The 17923-nt window shown below is 44.5% G+C and overlaps 12 non-coding genes across 12 annotated transcripts; all 12 read right to left on the bottom strand.

The window, feature by feature from the left end:
- Positions 1-1046: 1046 nt before the first annotated feature.
- LOC141178415 (U2 spliceosomal RNA) lies at positions 1047-1237 on the bottom strand. The gene has a single exon (XR_012254702.1). It is a non-coding gene; the product is annotated as a U2 spliceosomal RNA (small nuclear RNA).
- Positions 1238-2352: 1115 nt separating this feature from the next.
- On the bottom strand, positions 2353-2543 carry LOC141178413 (U2 spliceosomal RNA). The gene has a single exon (XR_012254700.1). It is a non-coding gene; the product is annotated as a U2 spliceosomal RNA (small nuclear RNA).
- Positions 2544-3658: 1115 nt separating this feature from the next.
- LOC141178412 (U2 spliceosomal RNA) lies at positions 3659-3849 on the bottom strand. Its single transcript, XR_012254699.1, has one exon. It is a non-coding gene; the product is annotated as a U2 spliceosomal RNA (small nuclear RNA).
- A 1115-nt stretch (positions 3850-4964) lies between these two features.
- LOC141178411 (U2 spliceosomal RNA) lies at positions 4965-5155 on the bottom strand. The gene has a single exon (XR_012254698.1). It is a non-coding gene; the product is annotated as a U2 spliceosomal RNA (small nuclear RNA).
- Positions 5156-6270: 1115 nt separating this feature from the next.
- On the bottom strand, positions 6271-6461 carry LOC141178410 (U2 spliceosomal RNA). The gene has a single exon (XR_012254697.1). It is a non-coding gene; the product is annotated as a U2 spliceosomal RNA (small nuclear RNA).
- A 1115-nt stretch (positions 6462-7576) lies between these two features.
- Positions 7577-7774, bottom strand: LOC141177972 (U2 spliceosomal RNA). Its single transcript, XR_012254458.1, has one exon. It is a non-coding gene; the product is annotated as a U2 spliceosomal RNA (small nuclear RNA).
- Positions 7775-10376: 2602 nt separating this feature from the next.
- LOC141178409 (U2 spliceosomal RNA) lies at positions 10377-10567 on the bottom strand. Its single transcript, XR_012254696.1, has one exon. It is a non-coding gene; the product is annotated as a U2 spliceosomal RNA (small nuclear RNA).
- Positions 10568-11682: 1115 nt separating this feature from the next.
- LOC141178407 (U2 spliceosomal RNA) lies at positions 11683-11873 on the bottom strand. The gene has a single exon (XR_012254695.1). It is a non-coding gene; the product is annotated as a U2 spliceosomal RNA (small nuclear RNA).
- Positions 11874-12988: 1115 nt separating this feature from the next.
- On the bottom strand, positions 12989-13179 carry LOC141177661 (U2 spliceosomal RNA). Its single transcript, XR_012254235.1, has one exon. It is a non-coding gene; the product is annotated as a U2 spliceosomal RNA (small nuclear RNA).
- Positions 13180-14294: 1115 nt separating this feature from the next.
- Positions 14295-14485, bottom strand: LOC141177318 (U2 spliceosomal RNA). Its single transcript, XR_012253923.1, has one exon. It is a non-coding gene; the product is annotated as a U2 spliceosomal RNA (small nuclear RNA).
- Positions 14486-15600: 1115 nt separating this feature from the next.
- On the bottom strand, positions 15601-15791 carry LOC141177596 (U2 spliceosomal RNA). The gene has a single exon (XR_012254176.1). It is a non-coding gene; the product is annotated as a U2 spliceosomal RNA (small nuclear RNA).
- Positions 15792-16906: 1115 nt separating this feature from the next.
- LOC141178406 (U2 spliceosomal RNA) lies at positions 16907-17097 on the bottom strand. The gene has a single exon (XR_012254694.1). It is a non-coding gene; the product is annotated as a U2 spliceosomal RNA (small nuclear RNA).
- Positions 17098-17923: the final 826 nt, after the last annotated feature.

The raw sequence follows: 17923 nt of genomic DNA, 5'->3' as shown, positions 1-17923 counted from the left end.
CTGGACTCCCGTTAAGAAGACATGTTGTCAATCTCTAGATCCCTTACATGCCTGCACTTTTCGGCTTGCTGCTGCTGCAATCCACGCGTTTTAGATCTGCATAACTCCACCTCTTTAAACACAGCACCTTCACACCCTGCTGTTCCCACCCGCCTCAACACCGTTGGAAGGGAGGAGAACCAATTAAGGCGGGGGGTGGGGTGGAACGAGCAGCTGTCTACCCTTAGCAGGAGGGCTCCTGATTACATACCTCTCCTGCTGCTGCTGCTGCTGGCTGTCCAGCAGCAGACTGAAGGTGGCTGCTGCTGTGCACAGGTATATAAAGGCTCAGAGCCTATTATGACACGCGCAGCCAGCGTTCCATTGCCACATTCCATCTACTGCAGGCAGGATACCTGGCTGGCTGAATGTCGCTGAGAAGCTCACAGAGACCGCCATAAGCAACAGTTTAACAGAATGCCACAGACTAATCAACCAAACTTTTTGGGTTGGGTTCTCTTTTATAGTCTGCAGGCATTAAATGAAAGAAGTCAGTGTTCCAGCAAAAGGAGACAACGTTTCAGAAAAGGCATTGTAGCAAACCAAAAAAGAAATTTTAAGCGCAGCAGAGTAACCAGCGCACATACCTGTTAGCTCAGGTGAGTTTAAAAGGCTGCTGTTGATAACAAGGGCATTTGCTAAATAGATGGTGTGTGTGCAACAATATACTGAAAGGTCAATTATATTGTGCAGCTTATCTCACCACCTGTAGTTATTTAGGTGAAAGCTCCAAAATGCTTGCCTAATATGTCTGTTTATCCAAAAGGAAGTAAAAAGGGAGAGCTAGAAAGATAGCATTGCATCACATTACATGGCAATGCAATGCACAGTTGCTGAAGTTGAACCAAAATGAGCTTGTAATCTGGCTTCTGCAACTTTGAACATGAAAAATCCAATGAGGAGAAGAAAAGCAAAGCCAAAGAGTCCATCCCAAAATCCGACAAACAAGCAAAATGAACAAAAAACATTGAATTCAATTCTTTCTGATTTTAGAAACTGCATTAAAGAAGGGGTGCACCGGTCCTGGAGATACTGCAATACCAGGTCAATGCGTGGAGTGGACAGAGCAAGCTCTTTTTCCATCTCCCTGTTCTAAAAATCCATTTAATATATGGTCCCCAGATAGGGGACGTATCAGATATTAAACTGATAAGAACAGATACTACACTTGATCTTAGCCAAAAGGCCGAGAAGCGATAACCAGAATTGGTTTCAAACTACGGAGCCACCCAAGGATCCTGAAAAGTCCATTTGTGGAGATGAGCTCCTGGACTCCCGTTAAGAAGACATGTTGTCAACCTCTAGATCCCTTACATGCCTGCACTTTTCGGCTTGCTGCTGCTGCAATCCACGCGTTTTAGATCTGCATAACTCCACCTCTTTAAACACAGCACCTTCACCCCCTGCTGTTCCCACCCGCCTCAACACCGTTGGAAGGGAGGAGAACCAATTAAGGCGGGGGGTGGGGTGGAACGAGCAGCTGTCTACCCTTAGCAGGAGGGCTCCTGATTAAATACCTCTCCTGCTGCTGCTGCTGCTGGCTGTCCAGCAGCAGACTGAAGGTGGCTGCTGCTGTGCACAGGTATATAAAGGCTCAGAGCCTATTATGACACGCGCAGCCAGCGTTCCATTGCCACATTCCATCTACTGCAGGCAGGATACCTGGCTGGCTGAATGTCGCTGAGAAGCTCACAGAGACCGCCATAAGCAACAGTTTAACAGAATGCCACAGACTAATCAACCAAACTTTTTGGGTTGGGTTCTCTTTTATAGTCTGCAGGCATTAAATGAAAGAAGTCAGTGTTCCAGCAGAAGGAGACAACGTTTCAGAAAAGGCATTGTAGCAAACCAAAAAAGAAATTTTAAGCGCAGCAGAGTAACCAGCGCACATACCTGTTAGCTCAGGTGAGTTTAAAAGGCTGCTGTTGATAACAAGGGCATTTGCTAAATAGATGGTGTGTGTGCAACAATATACTGAAAGGTCAATTATATTGTGCAGCTTATCTCACCACCTGTAGTTATTTAGGTGAAAGCTCCAAAATGCTTGCCTAATATGTCTGTTTATCCAAAAGGAAGTAAAAAGGGAGAGCTAGAAAGATTGCATTGCATCACATTACATGGCAATGCAATGCACAGTTGCTGAAGTTGAACCAAAATGAGCTTGTAATCTGGCTTCTGCAACTTTGAACATGAAAAATCCAATGAGGAGAAGAAAAGCAAAGCCAAAGAGTCCATCCCAAAATCCGACAAACAAGCAAAATGAACAAAAAACATTGAATTCAATTCTTTCTGATTTTAGAAACTGCATTAAAGAAGGGGTGCACCGGTCCTGGAGATACTGCAATACCAGGTCAATGCGTGGAGTGGACAGAGCAAGCTCTTTTTCCATCTCCCTGTTCTAAAAATCCATTTAATATATGGTCCCCAGATAGGGGACGTATCAGATATTAAACTGATAAGAACAGATACTACACTTGATCTTAGCCAAAAGGCCGAGAAGCGATAACCAGAATTGGTTTCAAACTACGGAGCCACCCAAGGATCCTGAAAAGTCCATTTGTGGAGATGAGCTCCTGGACTCCCGTTAAGAAGACATGTTGTCAATCTCTAGATCCCTTACATGCCTGCACTTTTCGGCTTGCTGCTGCTGCAATCCACGCGTTTTAGATCTGCATAACTCCACCTCTTTAAACACAGCACCTTCACACCCTGCTGTTCCCACCCGCCTCAACACCGTTGGAAGGGAGGAGAACCAATTAAGGCGGGGGGTGGGGTGGAACGAGCAGCTGTCTACCCTTAGCAGGAGGGCTCCTGATTACATACCTCTCCTGCTGCTGCTGCTGCTGGCTGTCCAGCAGCAGACTGAAGGTGGCTGCTGCTGTGCACAGGTATATAAAGGCTCAGAGCCTATTATGACACGCGCAGCCAGCGTTCCATTGCCACATTCCATCTACTGCAGGCAGGATACCTGGCTGGCTGAATGTCGCTGAGAAGCTCACAGAGACCGCCATAAGCAACAGTTTAACAGAATGCCACAGACTAATCAACCAAACTTTTTGGGTTGGGTTCTCTTTTATAGTCTGCAGGCATTAAATGAAAGAAGTCAGTGTTCCAGCAAAAGGAGACAACGTTTCAGAAAAGGCATTGTAGCAAACCAAAAAAGAAATTTTAAGCGCAGCAGAGTAACCAGCGCACATACCTGTTAGCTCAGGTGAGTTTAAAAGGCTGCTGTTGATAACAAGGGCATTTGCTAAATAGATGGTGTGTGTGCAACAATATACTGAAAGGTCAATTATATTGTGCAGCTTATCTCACCACCTGTAGTTATTTAGGTGAAAGCTCCAAAATGCTTGCCTAATATGTCTGTTTATCCAAAAGGAAGTAAAAAGGGAGAGCTAGAAAGATAGCATTGCATCACATTACATGGCAATGCAATGCACAGTTGCTGAAGTTGAACCAAAATGAGCTTGTAATCTGGCTTCTGCAACTTTGAACATGAAAAATCCAATGAGGAGAAGAAAAGCAAAGCCAAAGAGTCCATCCCAAAATCCGACAAACAAGCAAAATGAACAAAAAACATTGAATTCAATTCTTTCTGATTTTAGAAACTGCATTAAAGAAGGGGTGCACCGGTCCTGGAGATACTGCAATACCAGGTCAATGCGTGGAGTGGACAGAGCAAGCTCTTTTTCCATCTCCCTGTTCTAAAAATCCATTTAATATATGGTCCCCAGATAGGGGACGTATCAGATATTAAACTGATAAGAACAGATACTACACTTGATCTTAGCCAAAAGGCCGAGAAGCGATAACCAGAATTGGTTTCAAACTACGGAGCCACCCAAGGATCCTGAAAAGTCCATTTGTGGAGATGAGCTCCTGGACTCCCGTTAAGAAGACATGTTGTCAACCTCTAGATCCCTTACATGCCTGCACTTTTCGGCTTGCTGCTGCTGCAATCCACGCGTTTTAGATCTGCATAACTCCACCTCTTTAAACACAGCACCTTCACCCCCTGCTGTTCCCACCCGCCTCAACACCGTTGGAAGGGAGGAGAACCAATTAAGGCGGGGGGTGGGGTGGAACGAGCAGCTGTCTACCCTTAGCAGGAGGGCTCCTGATTAAATACCTCTCCTGCTGCTGCTGCTGCTGGCTGTCCAGCAGCAGACTGAAGGTGGCTGCTGCTGTGCACAGGTATATAAAGGCTCAGAGCCTATTATGACACGCGCAGCCAGCGTTCCATTGCCACATTCCATCTACTGCAGGCAGGATACCTGGCTGGCTGAATGTCGCTGAGAAGCTCACAGAGACCGCCATAAGCAACAGTTTAACAGAATGCCACAGACTAATCAACCAAACTTTTTGGGTTGGGTTCTCTTTTATAGTCTGCAGGCATTAAATGAAAGAAGTCAGTGTTCCAGCAGAAGGAGACAACGTTTCAGAAAAGGCATTGTAGCAAACCAAAAAAGAAATTTTAAGCGCAGCAGAGTAACCAGCGCACATACCTGTTAGCTCAGGTGAGTTTAAAAGGCTGCTGTTGATAACAAGGGCATTTGCTAAATAGATGGTGTGTGTGCAACAATATACTGAAAGGTCAATTATATTGTGCAGCTTATCTCACCACCTGTAGTTATTTAGGTGAAAGCTCCAAAATGCTTGCCTAATATGTCTGTTTATCCAAAAGGAAGTAAAAAGGGAGAGCTAGAAAGATTGCATTGCATCACATTACATGGCAATGCAATGCACAGTTGCTGAAGTTGAACCAAAATGAGCTTGTAATCTGGCTTCTGCAACTTTGAACATGAAAAATCCAATGAGGAGAAGAAAAGCAAAGCCAAAGAGTCCATCCCAAAATCCGACAAACAAGCAAAATGAACAAAAAACATTGAATTCAATTCTTTCTGATTTTAGAAACTGCATTAAAGAAGGGGTGCACCGGTCCTGGAGATACTGCAATACCAGGTCAATGCGTGGAGTGGACAGAGCAAGCTCTTTTTCCATCTCCCTGTTCTAAAAATCCATTTAATATATGGTCCCCAGATAGGGGACGTATCAGATATTAAACTGATAAGAACAGATACTACACTTGATCTTAGCCAAAAGGCCGAGAAGCGATAACCAGAATTGGTTTCAAACTACGGAGCCACCCAAGGATCCTGAAAAGTCCATTTGTGGAGATGAGCTCCTGGACTCCCGTTAAGAAGACATGTTGTCAATCTCTAGATCCCTTACATGCCTGCACTTTTCGGCTTGCTGCTGCTGCAATCCACGCGTTTTAGATCTGCATAACTCCACCTCTTTAAACACAGCACCTTCACACCCTGCTGTTCCCACCCGCCTCAACACCGTTGGAAGGGAGGAGAACCAATTAAGGCGGGGGGTGGGGTGGAACGAGCAGCTGTCTACCCTTAGCAGGAGGGCTCCTGATTACATACCTCTCCTGCTGCTGCTGCTGCTGGCTGTCCAGCAGCAGACTGAAGGTGGCTGCTGCTGTGCACAGGTATATAAAGGCTCAGAGCCTATTATGACACGCGCAGCCAGCGTTCCATTGCCACATTCCATCTACTGCAGGCAGGATACCTGGCTGGCTGAATGTCGCTGAGAAGCTCACAGAGACCGCCATAAGCAACAGTTTAACAGAATGCCACAGACTAATCAACCAAACTTTTTGGGTTGGGTTCTCTTTTATAGTCTGCAGGCATTAAATGAAAGAAGTCAGTGTTCCAGCAAAAGGAGACAACGTTTCAGAAAAGGCATTGTAGCAAACCAAAAAAGAAATTTTAAGCGCAGCAGAGTAACCAGCGCACATACCTGTTAGCTCAGGTGAGTTTAAAAGGCTGCTGTTGATAACAAGGGCATTTGCTAAATAGATGGTGTGTGTGCAACAATATACTGAAAGGTCAATTATATTGTGCAGCTTATCTCACCACCTGTAGTTATTTAGGTGAAAGCTCCAAAATGCTTGCCTAATATGTCTGTTTATCCAAAAGGAAGTAAAAAGGGAGAGCTAGAAAGATAGCATTGCATCACATTACATGGCAATGCAATGCACAGTTGCTGAAGTTGAACCAAAATGAGCTTGTAATCTGGCTTCTGCAACTTTGAACATGAAAAATCCAATGAGGAGAAGAAAAGCAAAGCCAAAGAGTCCATCCCAAAATCCGACAAACAAGCAAAATGAACAAAAAACATTGAATTCAATTCTTTCTGATTTTAGAAACTGCATTAAAGAAGGGGTGCACCGGTCCTGGAGATACTGCAATACCAGGTCAATGCGTGGAGTGGACAGAGCAAGCTCTTTTTCCATCTCCCTGTTCTAAAAATCCATTTAATATATGGTCCCCAGATAGGGGACGTATCAGATATTAAACTGATAAGAACAGATACTACACTTGATCTTAGCCAAAAGGCCGAGAAGCGATAACCAGAATTGGTTTCAAACTACGGAGCCACCCAAGGATCCTGAAAAGTCCATTTGTGGAGATGAGCTCCTGGACTCCCGTTAAGAAGACATGTTGTCAACCTCTAGATCCCTTACATGCCTGCACTTTTCGGCTTGCTGCTGCTGCAATCCACGCGTTTTAGATCTGCATAACTCCACCTCTTTAAACACAGCACCTTCACCCCCTGCTGTTCCCACCCGCCTCAACACCGTTGGAAGGGAGGAGAACCAATTAAGGCGGGGGGTGGGGTGGAACGAGCAGCTGTCTACCCTTAGCAGGAGGGCTCCTGATTAAATACCTCTCCTGCTGCTGCTGCTGCTGGCTGTCCAGCAGCAGACTGAAGGTGGCTGCTGCTGTGCACAGGTATATAAAGGCTCAGAGCCTATTATGACACGCGCAGCCAGCGTTCCATTGCCACATTCCATCTACTGCAGGCAGGATACCTGGCTGGCTGAATGTCGCTGAGAAGCTCACAGAGACCGCCATAAGCAACAGTTTAACAGAATGCCACAGACTAATCAACCAAACTTTTTGGGTTGGGTTCTCTTTTATAGTCTGCAGGCATTAAATGAAAGAAGTCAGTGTTCCAGCAGAAGGAGACAACGTTTCAGAAAAGGCATTGTAGCAAACCAAAAAAGAAATTTTAAGCGCAGCAGAGTAACCAGCGCACATACCTGTTAGCTCAGGTGAGTTTAAAAGGCTGCTGTTGATAACAAGGGCATTTGCTAAATAGATGGTGTGTGTGCAACAATATACTGAAAGGTCAATTATATTGTGCAGCTTATCTCACCACCTGTAGTTATTTAGGTGAAAGCTCCAAAATGCTTGCCTAATATGTCTGTTTATCCAAAAGGAAGTAAAAAGGGAGAGCTAGAAAGATTGCATTGCATCACATTACATGGCAATGCAATGCACAGTTGCTGAAGTTGAACCAAAATGAGCTTGTAATCTGGCTTCTGCAACTTTGAACATGAAAAATCCAATGAGGAGAAGAAAAGCAAAGCCAAAGAGTCCATCCCAAAATCCGACAAACAAGCAAAATGAACAAAAAACATTGAATTCAATTCTTTCTGATTTTAGAAACTGCATTAAAGAAGGGGTGCACCGGTCCTGGAGATACTGCAATACCAGGTCAATGCGTGGAGTGGACAGAGCAAGCTCTTTTTCCATCTCCCTGTTCTAAAAATCCATTTAATATATGGTCCCCAGATAGGGGACGTATCAGATATTAAACTGATAAGAACAGATTTTTTTTTTTTTTTTTTTTTTTTTTTTTTTTTTAACACTCAGATTACAAGTACCATCTCGATTCCATACTTCTGAAAACGGTGATGGACCAAATCCATCATCGTGTCATTTTAAAACAAAAAAACATTATTTAATGCATATACAAAAAAAACAAAACAACAACCAGTATTTCCTCTCAGACACATAATATATAGAGGAAGGAAACAAAACACATTACTGCATTCCTCCCTTCAACGCATAATATGTTAGATACTCCAACAGTCCTTTCTCTTGCGAGAAAGATTCAAAGTTTGTATTCACATAATCTATCCATGTCCTTCCCACCTTATAGGTTTCAAAAAACCTCTCTTTATTTGCCTTCACACTTGCGATTACCTTTGGAAAAAAAGCTTCAAAACACACACCACTTCCCTTCATTTCCGCAATTCCTTTTTTAACTTTGTCCATTTCTTTATCAGCTTCCTCCTCTTCTGTTTGCCTCTGAACCTCTACCGTCTTCTTTTTTTCTTTCTTTTCCGCCTTTGCACTTTCCATCTTCTCCTTATTACTCTTTCTCTTTGGGCATTCCTTAAACCTATGCCCAATTTCCATACACAGGTTACACCACTTATTCCTTTCTACTGGACATGATTTAGAAACATGTCCTTCCGCTTTACACTTCCAACACTTTTCTGCAGTACAGTCTTCACGTTTATGACCATATACCTCACAAATTGAACAAAAGGAATCCATCCCATTAAAGAATAAATTCCCACTTACTTTACCAAGCTTAAACCTTTGAGGCGGGTAGGAAAAACTCCTATCCTTGTTCATGTTAAATTCCACAAAAAATTTCCACTTTCCCGTCCATACTCCGAATTCATTCATTACTTTACCTTTTGATACTACAGACTTGGCAAAACCACTCAAAAACGTGACAATGTCCTCTTCTGGAACCAGTGGTGAAAACATCTTCACTGTCACCATCTTTTCACTACTAAATACGTGACGTTGAAACCGAATTCCAACAAACTTCTCATGTCTCAATTCATCAAAAGAATCCATATAGTTCTCCAAAATCTTCCTAGACTCAAAAAACACGTCATAGACACCCTTTTGGGGATAATCCATAACTGCCACGATGTCTTCTTTTTTCACCTTTGCGACACCCAAGATGATCTCCTTCATAATAAACCGAAAGTCCTTAACCTTCTGACAGTCTCTCCGGACAAAAATCCGGAAAGCGGTCTCCACACGTGCATGTTCTGGAACCTCCAACTTCGGCCACAACTCCGCCTCTGTTGCCATGATTCTCCAACAGAATGAGCGTAATCTCCACTCCAACACACAGAAGGAGCGAGTATGATCACTTCCCGTTGTCTGGGGACTAAGCCGACACGCCTATAGCAGCAAGGGGGTGAAGTCCCCACAATTAAGTAAGGACGATCCCCCAAGGCCGACGAGCCAGGTACCCCAGACACCTCCAACCAAAACCAAGGCAGCAATCGCTAAATCACTGCACTTGATCTTAGCCAAAAGGCCGAGAAGCGATAACCAGAATTGGTTTCAAACTACGGAGCCACCCAAGGATCCTGAAAAGTCCATTTGTGGAGATGAGCTCCTGGACTCCCGTTAAGAAGACATGTTGTCAACCTCTAGATCCCTTACATGCCTGCACTTTTCGGCTTGCTGCTGCTGCAATCCACGTGTTTTAGATCTGCATAACTCCACCTCTTTAAACACAGCACCTTCACCCCCTGCTGTTCCCACCCGCCTCAACACCGTTGGAAGGGAGGAGAACCAATTAAGGCGGGGGGTGGGGTGGAACGAGCAGCTGTCTACCCTTAGCAGGAGGGCTCCTGATTACATACCTCTCCTGCTGCTGCTGCTGCTGGCTGTCCAGCAGCAGACTGAAGGTGGCTGCTGCTGTGCACAGGTATATAAAGGCTCAGAGCCTATTATGACACGCGCAGCCAGCGTTCCATTGCCACATTCCATCTACTGCAGGCAGGATACCTGGCTGGCTGAATGTCGCTGAGAAGCTCACAGAGACCGCCATAAGCAACAGTTTAACAGAATGCCACAGACTAATCAACCAAACTTTTTGGGTTGGGTTCTCTTTTATAGTCTGCAGGCATTAAATGAAAGAAGTCAGTGTCCCAGCAGAAGGAGACAACGTTTCAGAAAAGGCATTGTAGCAAACCAAAAAAGAAATTTTAAGCGCAGCAGAGTAACCAGCGCACATACCTGTTAGCTCAGGTGAGTTTAAAAGGCTGCTGTTGATAACAAGGGCATTTGCTAAATAGATGGTGTGTGTGCAACAATATACTGAAAGGTCAATTATATTGTGCAGCTTATCTCACCACCTGTAGTTATTTAGGTGAAAGCTCCAAAATGCTTGCCTAATATGTCTGTTTATCCAAAAGGAAGTAAAAAGGGAGAGCTAGAAAGATAGCATTGCATCACATTACATGGCAATGCAATGCACAGTTGCTGAAGTTGAACCAAAATGAGCTTGTAATCTGGCTTCTGCAACTTTGAACATGAAAAATCCAATGAGGAGAAGAAAAGCAAAGCCAAAGAGTCCATCCCAAAATCCGACAAACAAGCAAAATGAACAAAAAACATTGAATTCAATTCTTTCTGATTTTAGAAACTGCATTAAAGAAGGGGTGCACCGGTCCTGGAGATACTGCAATACCAGGTCAATGCGTGGAGTGGACAGAGCAAGCTCTTTTTCCATCTCCCTGTTCTAAAAATCCATTTAATATATGGTCCCCAGATAGGGGACGTATCAGATATTAAACTGATAAGAACAGATACTACACTTGATCTTAGCCAAAAGGCCGAGAAGCGATAACCAGAATTGGTTTCAAACTACGGAGCCACCCAAGGATCCTGAAAAGTCCATTTGTGGAGATGAGCTCCTGGACTCCCGTTAAGAAGACATGTTGTCAATCTCTAGATCCCTTACATGCCTGCACTTTTCGGCTTGCTGCTGCTGCAATCCACGCGTTTTAGATCTGCATAACTCCACCTCTTTAAACACAGCACCTTCACACCCTGCTGTTCCCACCCGCCTCAACACCGTTGGAAGGGAGGAGAACCAATTAAGGCGGGGGGTGGGGTGGAACGAGCAGCTGTCTACCCTTAGCAGGAGGGCTCCTGATTACATACCTCTCCTGCTGCTGCTGCTGCTGGCTGTCCAGCAGCAGACTGAAGGTGGCTGCTGCTGTGCACAGGTATATAAAGGCTCAGAGCCTATTATGACACGCGCAGCCAGCGTTCCATTGCCACATTCCATCTACTGCAGGCAGGATACCTGGCTGGCTGAATGTCGCTGAGAAGCTCACAGAGACCGCCATAAGCAACAGTTTAACAGAATGCCACAGACTAATCAACCAAACTTTTTGGGTTGGGTTCTCTTTTATAGTCTGCAGGCATTAAATGAAAGAAGTCAGTGTTCCAGCAAAAGGAGACAACGTTTCAGAAAAGGCATTGTAGCAAACCAAAAAAGAAATTTTAAGCGCAGCAGAGTAACCAGCGCACATACCTGTTAGCTCAGGTGAGTTTAAAAGGCTGCTGTTGATAACAAGGGCATTTGCTAAATAGATGGTGTGTGTGCAACAATATACTGAAAGGTCAATTATATTGTGCAGCTTATCTCACCACCTGTAGTTATTTAGGTGAAAGCTCCAAAATGCTTGCCTAATATGTCTGTTTATCCAAAAGGAAGTAAAAAGGGAGAGCTAGAAAGATAGCATTGCATCACATTACATGGCAATGCAATGCACAGTTGCTGAAGTTGAACCAAAATGAGCTTGTAATCTGGCTTCTGCAACTTTGAACATGAAAAATCCAATGAGGAGAAGAAAAGCAAAGCCAAAGAGTCCATCCCAAAATCCGACAAACAAGCAAAATGAACAAAAAACATTGAATTCAATTCTTTCTGATTTTAGAAACTGCATTAAAGAAGGGGTGCACCGGTCCTGGAGATACTGCAATACCAGGTCAATGCGTGGAGTGGACAGAGCAAGCTCTTTTTCCATCTCCCTGTTCTAAAAATCCATTTAATATATGGTCCCCAGATAGGGGACGTATCAGATATTAAACTGATAAGAACAGATACTACACTTGATCTTAGCCAAAAGGCCGAGAAGCGATAACCAGAATTGGTTTCAAACTACGGAGCCACCCAAGGATCCTGAAAAGTCCATTTGTGGAGATGAGCTCCTGGACTCCCGTTAAGAAGACATGTTGTCAACCTCTAGATCCCTTACATGCCTGCACTTTTCGGCTTGCTGCTGCTGCAATCCACGCGTTTTAGATCTGCATAACTCCACCTCTTTAAACACAGCACCTTCACCCCCTGCTGTTCCCACCCGCCTCAACACCGTTGGAAGGGAGGAGAACCAATTAAGGCGGGGGGTGGGGTGGAACGAGCAGCTGTCTACCCTTAGCAGGAGGGCTCCTGATTACATACCTCTCCTGCTGCTGCTGCTGCTGGCTGTCCAGCAGCAGACTGAAGGTGGCTGCTGCTGTGCACAGGTATATAAAGGCTCAGAGCCTATTATGACACGCGCAGCCAGCGTTCCATTGCCACATTCCATCTACTGCAGGCAGGATACCTGGCTGGCTGAATGTCGCTGAGAAGCTCACAGAGACCGCCATAAGCAACAGTTTAACAGAATGCCACAGACTAATCAACCAAACTTTTTGGGTTGGGTTCTCTTTTATAGTCTGCAGGCATTAAATGAAAGAAGTCAGTGTTCCAGCAGAAGGAGACAACGTTTCAGAAAAGGCATTGTAGCAAACCAAAAAAGAAATTTTAAGCGCAGCAGAGTAACCAGCGCACATACCTGTTAGCTCAGGTGAGTTTAAAAGGCTGCTGTTGATAACAAGGGCATTTGCTAAATAGATGGTGTGTGTGCAACAATATACTGAAAGGTCAATTATATTGTGCAGCTTATCTCACCACCTGTAGTTATTTAGGTGAAAGCTCCAAAATGCTTGCCTAATATGTCTGTTTATCCAAAAGGAAGTAAAAAGGGAAAGCTAGAAAGATAGCATTGCATCACATTACATGGCAATGCAATGCACAGTTGCTGAAGTTGAACCAAAATGAGCTTGTAATCTGGCTTCTGCAACTTTGAACATGAAAAATCCAATGAGGAGAAGAAAAGCAAAGCCAAAGAGTCCATCCCAAAATCCGACAAACAAGCAAAATGAACAAAAAACATTGAATTCAATTCTTTCTGATTTTAGAAACTGCATTAAAGAAGGGGTGCACCGATCCTGGAGATACTGCAATACCAGGTCAATGCGTGGAGTGGACAGAGCAAGCTCTTTTTCCATCTCCCTGTTCTAAAAATCCATTTAATATATGGTCCCCAGATAGGGGACGTATCAGATATTAAACTGATAAGAACAGATACTACACTTGATCTTAGCCAAAAGGCCGAGAAGCGATAACCAGAATTGGTTTCAAACTACGGAGCCACCCAAGGATCCTGAAAAGTCCATTTGTGGAGATGAGCTCCTGGACTCCCGTTAAGAAGACATGTTGTCAACCTCTAGATCCCTTACATGCCTGCACTTTTCGGCTTGCTGCTGCTGCAATCCACGCGTTTTAGATCTGCATAACTCCACCTCTTTAAACACAGCACCTTCACCCCCTGCTGTTCCCACCCGCCTCAACACAGTTGGAAGGGAGGAGAACCAATTAAGGCGGGGGGTGGGGTGGAACGAGCAGCTGTCTACCCTTAGCAGGAGGGCTCCTGATTACATACCTCTCCTGCTGCTGCTGCTGCTGGCTGTCCAGCAGCAGACTGAAGGTGGCTGCTGCTGTGCACAGGTATATAAAGGCTCAGAGCCTATTATGACACGCGCAGCCAGCGTTCCATTGCCACATTCCATCTACTGCAGGCAGGATACCTGGCTGGCTGAATGTCGCTGAGAAGCTCACAGAGACCGCCATAAGCAACAGTTTAACAGAATGCCACAGACTAATCAACCAAACTTTTTGGGTTGGGTTCTCTTTTATAGTCTGCAGGCATTAAATGAAAGAAGTCAGTGTTCCAGCAGAAGGAGACAACGTTTCAGAAAAGGCATTGTAGCAAACCAAAAAAGAAATTTTAAGCGCAGCAGAGTAACCAGCGCACATACCTGTTAGCTCAGGTGAGTTTAAAAGGCTGCTGTTGATAACAAGGGCATTTGCTAAATAGATGGTGTGTGTGCAACAATATACTGAAAGGTCAATTATATTGTGCAGCTTATCTCACCACCTGTAGTTATTTAGGTGAAAGCTCCAAAATGCTTGCCTAATATGTCTGTTTATCCAAAAGGAAGTAAAAAGGGAGAGCTAGAAAGATAGCATTGCATCACATTACATGGCAATGCAATGCACAGTTGCTGAAGTTGAACCAAAATGAGCTTGTAATCTGGCTTCTGCAACTTTGAACATGAAAAATCCAATGAGGAGAAGAAAAGCAAAGCCAAAGAGTCCATCCCAAAATCCGACAAACAAGCAAAATGAACAAAAAACATTGAATTCAATTCTTTCTGATTTTAGAAACTGCATTAAAGAAGGGGTGCACCGGTCCTGGAGATACTGCAATACCAGGTCAATGCGTGGAGTGGACAGAGCAAGCTCTTTTTCCATCTCCCTGTTCTAAAAATCCATTTAATATATGGTCCCCAGATAGGGGACGTATCAGATATTAAACTGATAAGAACAGATACTACACTTGATCTTAGCCAAAAGGCCAAGAAGCGATAACCAGAATTGGTTTCAAACTACGGAGCCACCCAAGGATCCTGAAAAGTCCATTTGTGGAGATGAGCTCCTGGACTCCCGTTAAGAAGACATGTTGTCAACCTCTAGATCCCTTACATGCCTGCACTTTTCGGCTTGCTGCTGCTGCAATCCACGCGTTTTAGATCTGCATAACTCCACCTCTTTAAACACAGCACCTTCACCCCCTGCTGTTCCCACCCGCCTCAACACCGTTGGAAGGGAGGAGAACCAATTAAGGCGGGGGGTGGGGTGGAACGAGCAGCTGTCTACCCTTAGCAGGAGGGCTCCTGATTACATACCTCTCCTGCTGCTGCTGCTGCTGGCTGTCCAGCAGCAGACTGAAGGTGGCTGCTGCTGTGCACAGGTATATAAAGGCTCAGAGCCTATTATGACACGCGCAGCCAGCGTTCCATTGCCACATTCCATCTACTGCAGGCAGGATACCTGGCTGGCTGAATGTCGCTGAGAAGCTCACAGAGACCGCCATAAGCAACAGTTTAACAGAATGCCACAGACTAATCAACCAAACTTTTTGGGTTGGGTTCTCTTTTATAGTCTGCAGGCATTAAATGAAAGAAGTCAGTGTTCCAGCAGAAGGAGACAACGTTTCAGAAAAGGCATTGTAGCAAACCAAAAAAGAAATTTTAAGCGCAGCAGAGTAACCAGCGCACATACCTGTTAGCTCAGGTGAGTTTAAAAGGCTGCTGTTGATAACAAGGGCATTTGCTAAATAGATGGTGTGTGTGCAACAATATACTGAAAGGTCAATTATATTGTGCAGCTTATCTCACCACCTGTAGTTATTTAGGTGAAAGCTCCAAAATGCTTGCCTAATATGTCTGTTTATCCAAAAGGAAGTAAAAAGGGAGAGCTAGAAAGATAGCATTGCATCACATTACATGGCAATGCAATGCACAGTTGCTGAAGTTGAACCAAAATGAGCTTGTAATCTGGCTTCTGCAACTTTGAACATGAAAAATCCAATGAGGAGAAGAAAAGCAAAGCCAAAGAGTCCATCCCAAAATCCGACAAACAAGCAAAATGAACAAAAAACATTGAATTCAATTCTTTCTGATTTTAGAAACTGCATTAAAGAAGGGGTGCACCGGTCCTGGAGATACTGCAATACCAGGTCAATGCGTGGAGTGGACAGAGCAAGCTCTTTTTCCATCTCCCTGTTCTAAAAATCCATTTAATATATGGTCCCCAGATAGGGGACGTATCAGATATTAAACTGCTAAGAACAGATACTACACTTGATCTTAGCCAAAAGGCCGAGAAGCGATAACCAGAATTGGTTTCAAACTACGGAGCCACCCAAGGATCCTGAAAAGTCCATTTGTGGAGATGAGCTCCTGGACTCCTGTTAAGAAGACATGTTGTCAACCTCTAGATCCCTTACATGCCTGCACTTTTCGGCTTGCTGCTGCTGCAATCCACGCGTTTTAGATCTGCATAACTCCACCTCTTTAAACACAGCACCTTCACCCCCTGCTGTTCCCACCCGCCTCAACACCGTTGGAAGGGAGGAGAACCAATTAAGGCGGGGGGTGGGGTGGAACGAGCAGCTGTCTACCCTTAGCAGGAGGGCTCCTGATTACATACCTCTCCTGCTGCTGCTGCTGCTGGCTGTCTAGCAGCAGACTGAAGGTGGCTGCTGCTGTGCACAGGTATATAAAGGCTCAGAGCCTATTATGACACGCGCAGCCAGCGTTCCATTGCCACATTCCATCTACTGCAGGCAGGATACCTGGCTGGCTGAATGTCGCTGAGAAGCTCACAGAGACCGCCATAAGCAACAGTTTAACAGAATGCCACAGACTAATCAACCAAACTTTTTGGGTTGGGTTCTCTTTTATAGTCTGCAGGCATTAAATGAAAGAAGTCAGTGTTCCAGCAGAAGGAGACAACGTTTCAGAAAAGGCATTGTAGCAAACCAAAAAAGAAATTTTAAGCGCAGCAGAGTAACCAGCGCACATACCTGTTAGCTCAGGTGAGTTTAAAAGGCTGCAGTTGATAACAAGGGCATTTGCTAAATAGATGGTGTGTGTGCAACAATATACTGAAAGGTCAATTATATTGTGCAGCTTATCTCACCACCTGTAGTTATTTAGGTGAAAGCTCCAAAATGCTTGCCTAATATGTCTGTTTATCCAAAAGGAAGTAAAAAGGGAGAGCTAGAAAGATAGCATTGCATCACATTACATGGCAATGCAATGCACAGTTGCTGAAGTTGAACCAAAATGAGCTTGTAATCTGGCTTCTGCAACTTTGAACATGAAAAATCCAATGAGGAGAAGAAAAGCAAAGCCAAAGAGTCCATCCCAAAATCCGACAAACAAGCAAAATGAACAAAAAACATTGAATTCAATTCTTTCTGATTTTAGAAACTGCATTAAAGAAGGGGTGCACCGGTCCTGGAGATACTGCAATACCAGGTCAATGCGTGGAGTGGACAGAGCAAGCTCTTTTTCCATCTCCCTGTTCTAAAAATCCATTTAATATATGGTCCCCAGATAGGGGACGTATCAGATATTAAACTGATAAGAACAGATACTACACTTGATCTTAGCCAAAAGGCCGAGAAGCGATAACCAGAATTGGTTTCAAACTACGGAGCCACCCAAGGATCCTGAAAAGTCCATTTGTGGAGATGAGCTCCTGGACTCCCGTTAAGAAGACATGTTGTCAACCTCTAGATCCCTTACATGCCTGCACTTTTCGGCTTGCTGCTGCTGCAATCCACGCGTTTTAGATCTGCATAACTCCACCTCTTTAAACACAGCACCTTCACCCCCTGCTGTTCCCACCCGCCTCAACACCGTTGGAAGGGAGGAGAACCAATTAAGGCGGGGGGTGGGGTGGAACGAGCAGCTGTCTACCCTTAGCAGGAGGGCTCCTGATTACATACCTCTCCTGCTGCTGCTGCTGCTGGCTGTCCAGCAGCAGACTGAAGGTGGCTGCTGCTGTGCACAGGTATATAAAGGCTCAGAGCCTATTATGACACGCGCAGCCAGCGTTCCATTGCCACATTCCATCTACTGCAGGCAGGATACCTGGCTGGCTGAATGTCGCTGAGAAGCTCACAGAGACCGCCATAAGCAACAGTTTAACAGAATGCCACAGACTAATCAACCAAACTTTTTGGGTTGGGTTCTCTTTTATAGTCTGCAGGCATTAAATGAAAGAAGTCAGTGTTCCAGCAGAAGGAGACAACGTTTCAGAAAAGGCATTGTAGCAAACCAAAAAAGAAATTTTAAGCGCAGCAGAGTAACCAGCGCACATACCTGTTAGCTCAGGTGAGTTTAAAAGGCTGCTGTTGATAACAAGGGCATTTGCTAAATAGATGGTGTGTGTGCAACAATATACTGAATGGTCAATTATATTGTGCAGCTTATCTCACCACCTGTAGTTATTT

The sequence above is a fragment of the Phyllobates terribilis genome, unplaced genomic scaffold (assembly GCF_046119375.1).
Source record: "Phyllobates terribilis strain yellow unplaced genomic scaffold, ASM4611937v1 Scaffold_27__1_contigs__length_16484149, whole genome shotgun sequence".
NCBI classification, from domain to species: domain Eukaryota; kingdom Metazoa; phylum Chordata; class Amphibia; order Anura; family Dendrobatidae; genus Phyllobates; species Phyllobates terribilis.
This window is presented reverse-complemented; position numbering and strand designations above follow the sequence as displayed.